Source organism: Geotrypetes seraphini, chromosome 10 (assembly GCF_902459505.1).
Source record: "Geotrypetes seraphini chromosome 10, aGeoSer1.1, whole genome shotgun sequence".
In the NCBI taxonomy this organism is placed as follows: domain Eukaryota; kingdom Metazoa; phylum Chordata; class Amphibia; order Gymnophiona; family Dermophiidae; genus Geotrypetes; species Geotrypetes seraphini.
In genome coordinates, this window is record NC_047093.1 from 32,693,099 (window position 1) to 32,702,685 (window position 9,587).

Consider the following 9,587-nt stretch of genomic DNA (forward strand, 5'->3'; position numbering starts at 1 on the left):
ATATGGAGAAGAGGAGAGGGCCCAGGACAGAGCCATGAGGTACACCTATAGACAGTGGGATGGCAGCGGAGGAGGATCCACCATAACATACGCTGAAAGTTCAATGGGAGAGATAGGAAGAAACCCAGGAGAGAACAGAACCCTAGAATCCCAGTGAAGACAGTGTGTCGAGATGATCAATAGTGTTGAAGGCAGCAGACAGATCGAGAAGGTTGAGGATAGAGTAGAGGCCATTGGATTTGGCCAGGAACAGGTCGTTAGAGACTTTAGCAAGGGCAGTTTCTGTAGAATGGAGAGGGCGAAAACTCGATTGAAGCGGGTCAAGACTTTTGTACTCAAACCAACCACAAAAGCCTACCAAAAAACCAAAATGAAATCATTTGGAATACTGTGTGTCACACCCTGATGTACCACCAGCCTGCACAGTGAACAAAAGCCTCGGAAATAGAGCACACTGGTGCTTATATTAAAAAAGGATTTCTCTTATTTCCTTGTCTATAGCAAAAATCGTCAAAAATAAATAGTAAATAGCTGTTCTTTCATTTAGGCCCCCTTGCTGCGTCAGACTTTTTTTTAAATCATCATCAGCAGTATTAGCTCTGATGCTCATAGGAAGTCAATGAGCGTTGGAGTTTATACTGCTGTGGCCGTTGATTTAAAAAAAGCCTAACATGGCTTCATAAAGGGGAGGATGTGAAATTTTAAGAAAAAAAGCCTTCTCATTCACAGTTGCATAGAAATAGACATTTTGGCAAAGACCTATTGTGTTGTGTAAATTTGAATCCACCTTATCTAAATGCTCTTTACAAAATAATTTTTACTTTTGCCTTACTGACCTGTACGCTTTTGTATGTACAGTATGAATATATTATATCTATATCTGTGATTTGGGTAAATAGCTAGTTTAGGGTTACGGATATGGCTCCAGAGAAAAGAGAACGGATTGAAAGAAATGGAAATAAAATCCAGATGTCTCAATCTGTCCTCCTTTTTCTGGAGCCATATGGTAATCCTAAGTGAGGTAGTCTAAGTGTGAGATCAAAGCAGTGTGAGATCAAAGCAGTGTGAGATCAAAGCAGTCATGGATTAACGGAGTGGGTATTACTCAGCATGGTAGCTAACTGCAAAAGTAAACGCCTAACACAAAATTATCTCTGTGGCTTGGTAAAGGCCATATCTTCCATGTAAGATATGTACATCCTCTGCCCCCTAGTGGCACCATGTAGTATAACAAAACACAAAAATATACATCATTAGAAATCCCTTCATTCTAGGTCAGTGGTCTCAAACTTGCGGCCCGCCAGGTACTATTTTGAGGCCCTCGGTATGTTTATCATAATCACAAAAGTAAAATAAAACAGTTTCTTGGTCATATGTCTCTTTAGCTATAAATGACAATAGTATTATTAAGACTTAGCCAAAAGGAAAGATTTATAAACTATAAAGAGTTTTACCCCATGCAAAATTGTCATTTCTTTAAGATATTTACTATTTTTTCTGAGGCCCTCCAAATACCGACAAATCCAAAATGTGGCCCTGCAAAGGTTTGAGTTTGAGACCACTGTTCTAGGTCAAACTTATTTAGGCTTACCATATGGCTCGAGAAAAAGAAAGACGGATTGAGACATCCGGGTTTTACTTCCATTACATCCAAGGTCGTTCCAATTCAAAGGAATATATTGGAGGCAATTTTATAATAAGGCACATTCATTTAGATGCCCTGATACTGTGTGGGAAGTGCCGATTCCACAATGCCATTTGGGTGCCCCAATTCCAATAACGAATGCTAGCATGAACCCACACTGGCATGCCTAAGGTCAATGGCAGGTGTAAAGGGCCATGTCAAAAGTGCAACAAGCAACAAGCAAAACTTATGCTGCATGCCTAAGTTTGAGACAAGTCCATGGCCCTCTTATGATCTGTAACAATTTATCACAATAATCAAATATATAAAAAAATTTAAAATTTTATATGAAGTGCTCAGACCAACCACCTAAGTGCTCAGTGGGTTCAAGCAATAGTGGCACATGGGACCATCACAGTACTTCAAAAAGTCCCATACTGCCCAAAACTTTAAATAAAGCCAAGGGACTTAACTTATATTTTTTATTTATTTATTCAATTTTCTCCCAGGGGAGCTCAGAACAGTTTTACATTAATTTATTCAGGTACTCAAGCATTTTTCCCTGTCTGTCCCTGCGGGCTCACAATCTACCTAATGTATCTGGGGCAATGGGGGGATTAAGTAACTTGCCAGGGTCACAAGGAGCAGCATGGTTTGAACCCACAACTCCAGGGTGCTGAGGCTGTAGCTTTAACCACTGCGCCACACACTCCCCCGCCTTATTGGTGGTGTTATTCCATTTCTGCCACTTCTTGCTACCCCTCGTGTGCTGTTACATCATGCTACACTCCCCTGTGAAGTAACCCTCCCAATCCAGATTTCGCAAAATGCTTCATCAGGAGGGGAAACTGAAAACACACAAAACAATAACAGTAAATATCTAACTGATACAATACTCACGTGCCACCTCAAGTTACCAAACCTTAAACATTAAAGGTAATGGAAATTTTACACCTGGTATGACATTTGGGATTTTTCGAAATTGGGGGCCAAAGGGTGTTCATTATTTAGCGCAGGTATTGGATGAGACAGGGAAGATAAAAATGTTTAAAAGTAAACATTCAAAAAATATATGTGAAAAATAACAAACAAAAATCTCAGTTTATAATACCTTTCAGAGACTGCATAAACAGGGAAGGACAACAGGCCAGACCCAGACCAAAAAAGGGGCCTCGCCCTCTTATGATCTGCCCATGTGTATACCCCTTTGCAGCTATGTGCCATACTGCCTGTATCTGCAGTAAATTGCATCCATGCATCCTTTTAGCCACTGAAGGATTGAGGCAATAACCTTGCATCAGAATTATGAACTGCCAGAAGAACTAACATTGATTCTGGAAGAGATCAGACTGGCTATGTCACTCAAAACCCAAATGATGAAGTTGTTCTGTCTTATTTTAGTCATACTGTCAGAAGAGAAAGATCATTGGAGAAGGACATTATGTTTGGGAAGATTGAAGGAACCAGGCAAAGAGGGCTGGACACATTAACAATAACCATGGGGATGACGCTGGAAGACCTTACTGGAGTAGCACAAAACTGATTTCTTTTTAGTAGGTGAATCATATTAAACCATATCATGCGATGATCACTGGATGCATGTCATCCAGTGATCACCACGTGGTGTGGTTTGATTCACCCACTGTAACAGGGTTAAGATAGATGTAGAGAAGGCGCATTCAAAAGTAAAAGCTCTAGACTTTAGAAAAACTACTAAGGTGAAAAACGCTAACGCATCCATAGACTAACATGCACGCATTAGCATTTAGCGTGCGCTAAATCGATTAACGTACCTTAGTAAAAGAGGGCCCAAGTTTGTTCAGATGGGGATTACATCAAGGAATTGTTATCTAGATTGGAACATCTGGAAAAAGTAGGAAAGCAGTGGGCAAAATGGAACATAAGAATTGCCATACTGGGACAGACCGAAGGTCCATCAAGCCCAGCATCCTGTTTCCAACAGTGGCCAACCCAGGTCCCAATACCTGAAAGAAGTCATTGTAAAGGCAACAAACCATTTTGTAAGGAAAGTAAGTAAAATATGAGGAAATGTTTTGGTTCTGAAAAGATCACAGAAAAAGGAAGACGGGCAAAAATATCTGGAAAAGTTAAGAGAGGCTGATTGTGTAGTTAGGAAAGCAAATATGCAAATGGAAGAAAAAATAGCCAACATGGTAAAACGGGGGTACAAGACATTTGTTTAGATATATTAGTGATAAAAAAGTGGCATTGTAAGACTTAAAGGTGAAGGGGAGAAATATGTAGAAGCTGATAAAGATAAAGCTGAATTGATTAACCAATTTTTCTGTTCTGTATTCACAGCTGAAGGGCAGGAAGCGGGACCGCAGAAGACAAACAGGTGTGGTAGACCCTAATCGATTTCAGAGGATTTGTTCATGAGAAACTAGCTAAACTAAAGGTAGACAAAGCGATGGGGCCAGATGGTGTACATCCGAGAGTATTGCTTAGAGAAATTTTGGCCTTTTCAATGCTTCTCTAGAATCAGGAGTGGAGAAGGACAGATGCAGTCCCTCTCCACAAAAGTGGAAGTAAGGAAGAAGTACGGAACTACAGGCCAGTAAGTCTGACTTCTGTAGTTATTAAATTAATAGAAATACTTTTAAAACAGAGAATAGTGACATTTCTGGAATCCAATGGATTACAGGACCTGAGGCAACATGGTTTCACTAGAGGCAGGTCTTGTCAGACAAATCTGATCAATTTCTTTGACTGGTAACCAGATAATTGAATTTAGGGAATGTTCTAGATGGGGTGTATTTAGATTTTAATAAAGCTTTTGACAGCATTCCACACAGGAATCTAATAAATAAACTGAGTGCCCTGGGTATGGACCCCAAAGTGACGGACTGGGTCAGAAACTGGTTGAGTTGAAGGTGTAAAATGGTAGTGGTCAATGGAGATCGCTCTGAGGTAAGGGATGTTACCAATGGTGTGCCTTAAGGTTCGGTTTTTGGGCCTGTTCTTTTTAATACGAAGGTAGCTGCTCTAATTTTGTGCCAAGCCAAAGTAACTGTTTTGGACTCATTCAGTTTCATTTGTACAGTAAGGACCCAAGACTGAAATTTTGTTATACATTCTATTATATTCCCAACGAGGTTAGTAAGGTTCGAGTCTATCTCAAGGAGAACAAAGATGTCGTCTGCATACGTAAATAGTGTTTCGCAGGGGGATTAAAGGAAAAGTTTCAAAGTAGTCATGTAGATGTTGAAAAGAATAGGTGATAAAGGTGATCCCTGTGGGACTTCGCATAAAGGCTTCCAAGAGGATGACATAGTGCCATTCATATTAACAGTATATGAGCAAGATCGTAAGAATTTTGAAAACCAGTCTAAGACTGTGGAATCAATACCTATCTCAGAAAGTTGGTAAATCAAAATATCATGGTGAACAACTTTGAAGGCCGTTGATAGATCGAATTGTAGCAAAATTGCAAACTTATTTTGCGCTTGCAATTGCTGAACCTTAGAGATTAGTGAGATCAGTAGAGATTCGGTACTGAGATTAGGTCTGAATACATGTTGGCAAGATAAAAGAATGGAAAAATCTCTCTAAATATGATGAAAGCTGAGCAGATATAATGGACTCTAACATTTTGGTCAGTAGAGGAATATTCGCAATACTGCTGAAGGACTGTCAGATAAGATTTACCTCTGCAGATAACAAAATCTTCAATAGAGTAGACACCCCTGATGGTGTGGCTAACATAGGAAGGACCTAATAAAGCTTGAAGAATGGTCTGAAATTTGGCAGCTAAAATTTAATGCTAATAAATGCAAAGTCATGCATTTGGGCTGCAAAAACCTGAGGGAACTGTACCATATGGGGTGAAGAACTTATGTGCACAAAAGAGAAGCAGGATTTGGGTGTGATAGCATATGATAATCTTAAGGTGGTCAAATAGGTTGAAAAGGCAATGGTAAAAGCTAGAAAGATGTTAGGGTGCATAGGGAGAGGTATGACCAGTAGGAAAATGGAGGTATGGATGCCCCTGTATAAGACTCTGGTGGGAACTCATTTAGAATATTGTACAATTATGTACAATTCTGGAGACTGTACCTTCAAAAAGATATAAACAGGATGGAGTTTGTCCAGAGGAAAGCTAATAAAATGGTCAGTAGTCTTCATCATTAGCCATATGGAGACAAACTTAAAGATCTTAATATGTATACTTTGGAGCATGGGTGGGTAATCATGTTTCTTGAGGGCCACAACCCAGTCAGGTTTTCAAGATTTCCACAATGAAAATGCGTGAGATTGATTTGCATACAATGGAAGCAGTCCATGCAAATGAATCTTGTGCATATTCATTAAGGAAATCTTGAAAACCCAACTGGGTTGTGGCCCTCGAAAATTGTGATTGTTCACCCCTGCTGGAGGACAGGCGGGAAAGAGGAGATATGATAGATACGTTTAAATACCTTTGTGGCATAAATGTGCATGAGGCAAGTCTCTTTCATTTGAAAGGAAGCTCCAGAATGAGAGGGTATAGAATGAAGTTAAGAGGTGATAGATAGGCTCAGAAATAATCTATGGAAATACTTTATTTTACATTAAGGGTGGTAAATGCTTGGAATAGTCTCCAGGTAAAGGTGGTTGAGACAAAGACTGTCTGAATTCAAGAAAGCGTGGGACAGGCATGTGGGATCTCTTAGGAAGAGGAGGAGATAGTGAAAACTGTGAATGGGCCATTTGGCTTTTATCTGTCATCTTGTTTCATATGTTGCAGCCCAGGGAATCCATCGATATTACCTGCAGTCTATCTGTATCATTTTTCTTAACCTAGGGTTCATGGATGGGTTTTAGAGGATCTATGAGGGTCAGATAAAAAGTACCGTATTTGCCGGCGTATAAGACGACTGGGCGTATAAGACGACCCCCCAACTTTTACAGTTAAAATATAGAGTTTGTTATATACTCGCCGTATAAGACTACCCCTTCTTCTGCACACCTTCTCTACCGCCCCGGGTGCAGCACAGCCGGCCAGGTCCCCTTACTTTTGTGGCACTTCCCCGACCGACCGACAACAGCCCCGGTCCGACAAACCTCCCTGCCCTTAACCGCGAATCTAAATTACCTTCTTACAGCTGCTGTAAGAAGGTAATTTAGATTCGCGGCTACAGGGCAGGGAGGATTGTCGGACCCGGGCTGTTATCGGTCGGTCGGGGAAGTGCCACAAAAGTAAGGGAACCTGGCCGGCTGTGCTGCAACCGGGGCGGGGCGGGCTGCCCCTCTCCCTTGGTAGCCACTCGAACCACGAGGCTACTCTCCTTCTCCTTATCTGCCCTGCCTGCAGCACAGAGCCGAACGGAAGTCTTCCCGACGTCAGCGCTGACGTCGAAGGGAGGGAGGGCTTTGTTTAAGCTTTGTTTAAGCCCTCCCTCCCCTCCGACGTCAGCGCTGACGTCGGGAAGACTTCCGTTCGGCTCTGTGCTGCAAGCAGAGAAGGTAGGGAGAAGAAGAGCCGCGTACATCCAGAAGACTGAGTACATCCAGCCCCGCAGGAGCCCCGCGACCCTCGGAGGCGTCCCCATGGGATCCCCGCGACCCTAGGGGGCGTCCCCACGGGATCCAGCTCTCTAATGTAAAGTAAGGGCATGTAAACAGTACCCGGCGTATAAGACAACCCCCGACTTTGGGGAGGATTTTAAGGTACTGAAAAGTCGTCTTATACGCCGGCAAATACGGTAACATTTACATTCACTATACAGCCCGGTACTGTTGATTTTTCTCGCAAACAATGAGAGTAGATGTACATAAGAACATAAGAAGTTGCCTCCACTGAGTCAGACCAGAGGTCCATCGCGCCCAGCGGTCCGCTCCCAGGGCAGCCCAACAGGTCTATGACCTGTGAAGTGGTTCCTGACCATTTCTATAACCTACCTCTGCTTCTATCTGTACCCCTCAATCCCCTTATCCTTTAGGAACCTATCTAAACCTTCCTTGAACCCCTGTACTGTGCTCTGGCCTATCACAACCTCTGGAAGCGCGTTCCATGTGTCCAACACCCTCTGGGTAAAAAAGAACTTCCTAGCGTTTGTTCTAAACCTGTCCCTTTCAATTTCTCCGAGTGACCCCTAATACTTGTGGTTTCCCCACAGTTTGAAGAATCTGTCACTGTCTACCTTCTCTATGCCCTTCAGAATTTTGAAGGTTTCTATCATGTCTCCTCTAAGTCTCCTCTTCTCTAGGGAGAACAGCCCCAGCATTTTCAACCTGTCAGCGTATGAAAAGTTTTCCATACCTTTTATCAGTTTAGTCGCTCTTCTCTGGACCCCCTCAAGTACTGCCATGTCCTTCTTGAGGTATGGCGACCATTACTGGACACAGTACTCCAGGTGCGGGCGCACCATTGCACGATACAGCGGTATGATGACTTCCTTCGTCCTGGTTGCGATACCCTTTTTAATGATACCCAACATTCTGTTTGCTTTCTTTGAGGCTATCGCACACTGTGCCGATGCTTTCAATGTTGTGTCCACCATCACCCCCAGGTCTCTTTCAAGGTTTCTCACCCCTAGCAATGATCCCCCCATTTTGTAGCTGAACATTGGGTTCTTTTTCCCTACATGCATGACCTTGCATTTCTCTATGTTAAAACTCATTTGCCACTTTTTTGCCCACTCTTCCAGTCTCATTAGGTCCCTTTGTAGGTCTTCGCAGTCTTCCGTGGTTCTAACCCTGCCGCAGAGTTTGGTGTCATCAGCAAATTTAATAACCTCACATTTCGTCCCCGTCTCCAGGTCGTTAATAAATATATTGAACAGGAGCGGTCCCAGCACCGATCCCTGCGGAACTCCGCTCGTGACCCATTGCCAGTCTGAGTAATGGCCCTTTACTCCAACCCTCTGTTTCCTGCCTGCCAGCCAGTGTTTGATCCATCGGTGAACATCCCCTTGCACCCCATGGTTCCACAGCTTCTTGAGTAGTCGTTCATGAGGTACCTTGTCAAAGGGTTTTTGGAAGTCAAGGTAAATGTCTATGGATTCCCCTTTATCCATCTGGCTGTTTATTCCCTCAAAGAAGTACAGTAGGTTTGTGAGGCACGACCTTCCCTTGCAGAAGCCGGGCTGGCTCGCCTTCAGTTGTCCATTGTTTTCTATGTGTTCGCAGATTATGTCCTTAACCAGTGCTTCCATCATCTTTCCCGGGACCGAGGTCAAGCTCACCGGCCTGTAGTTTCCCGGGTCATCCCTTGATCCCTTCTTAAAGATGGGCGTGACGTTTGCTATTTTCCAGTCCTCTGGGATCTCCCCAGTTTTTAAGGATAGGTTACATATTTGGCGAAGTGTTTCCGCTATTTCGTTTCTCAGTTCTTTTAGTACCCTTGGGTGGATGCTGTCTGGACCAGGTGATTTGTCGCTCTTCAGTCTGTCTACCTGTCGGAGGACATCCTCTCGGCTTACTCTAGTTGGACCAGCTTTTCATCATGGTCTCCGTTTATGATTTCGTCGGGTTCTGGGATATTGAATGTGTTCTCTCTCATGAAGACTGACGAGAAGAACTTGTTTAAACTGTCAGTTATCTCTTTTTCCTCCTTTACCACTCCCTTCCTGTCTCCATCGTCCAATGGTCCCACTTCCTCCCTGGCTGGTTGTTTCCCCTTCACATACCTGAAGAATGGTTTAAAATTTCTTGCTTCCCCTGCCAGTCTCTCCTCATATTCTCTTTTTGCTTTTCTAACTACTCGGTGACAGTCTTTTTGTTGCCTTTTGTGCTCCTTCTGGTTGTCCTTTGTTGGGTCCTTTTTCCATTTTCTGAAAGATGTTTTCTTGTCCCTTATCGCCTTTTTCACTGCATTTGTTATCCACGCCGGGTTTTTTGTTCAATTCTTTTTGCACCCTTTCCTAAACCTGGGGACGTACAGGTTATGTGCTTCGTGCACCGTGCTCTTGAGTAGGGCCCAGGCTTCCTTTACGGTCTCCATCTTCCCTGAGCTGTTGCT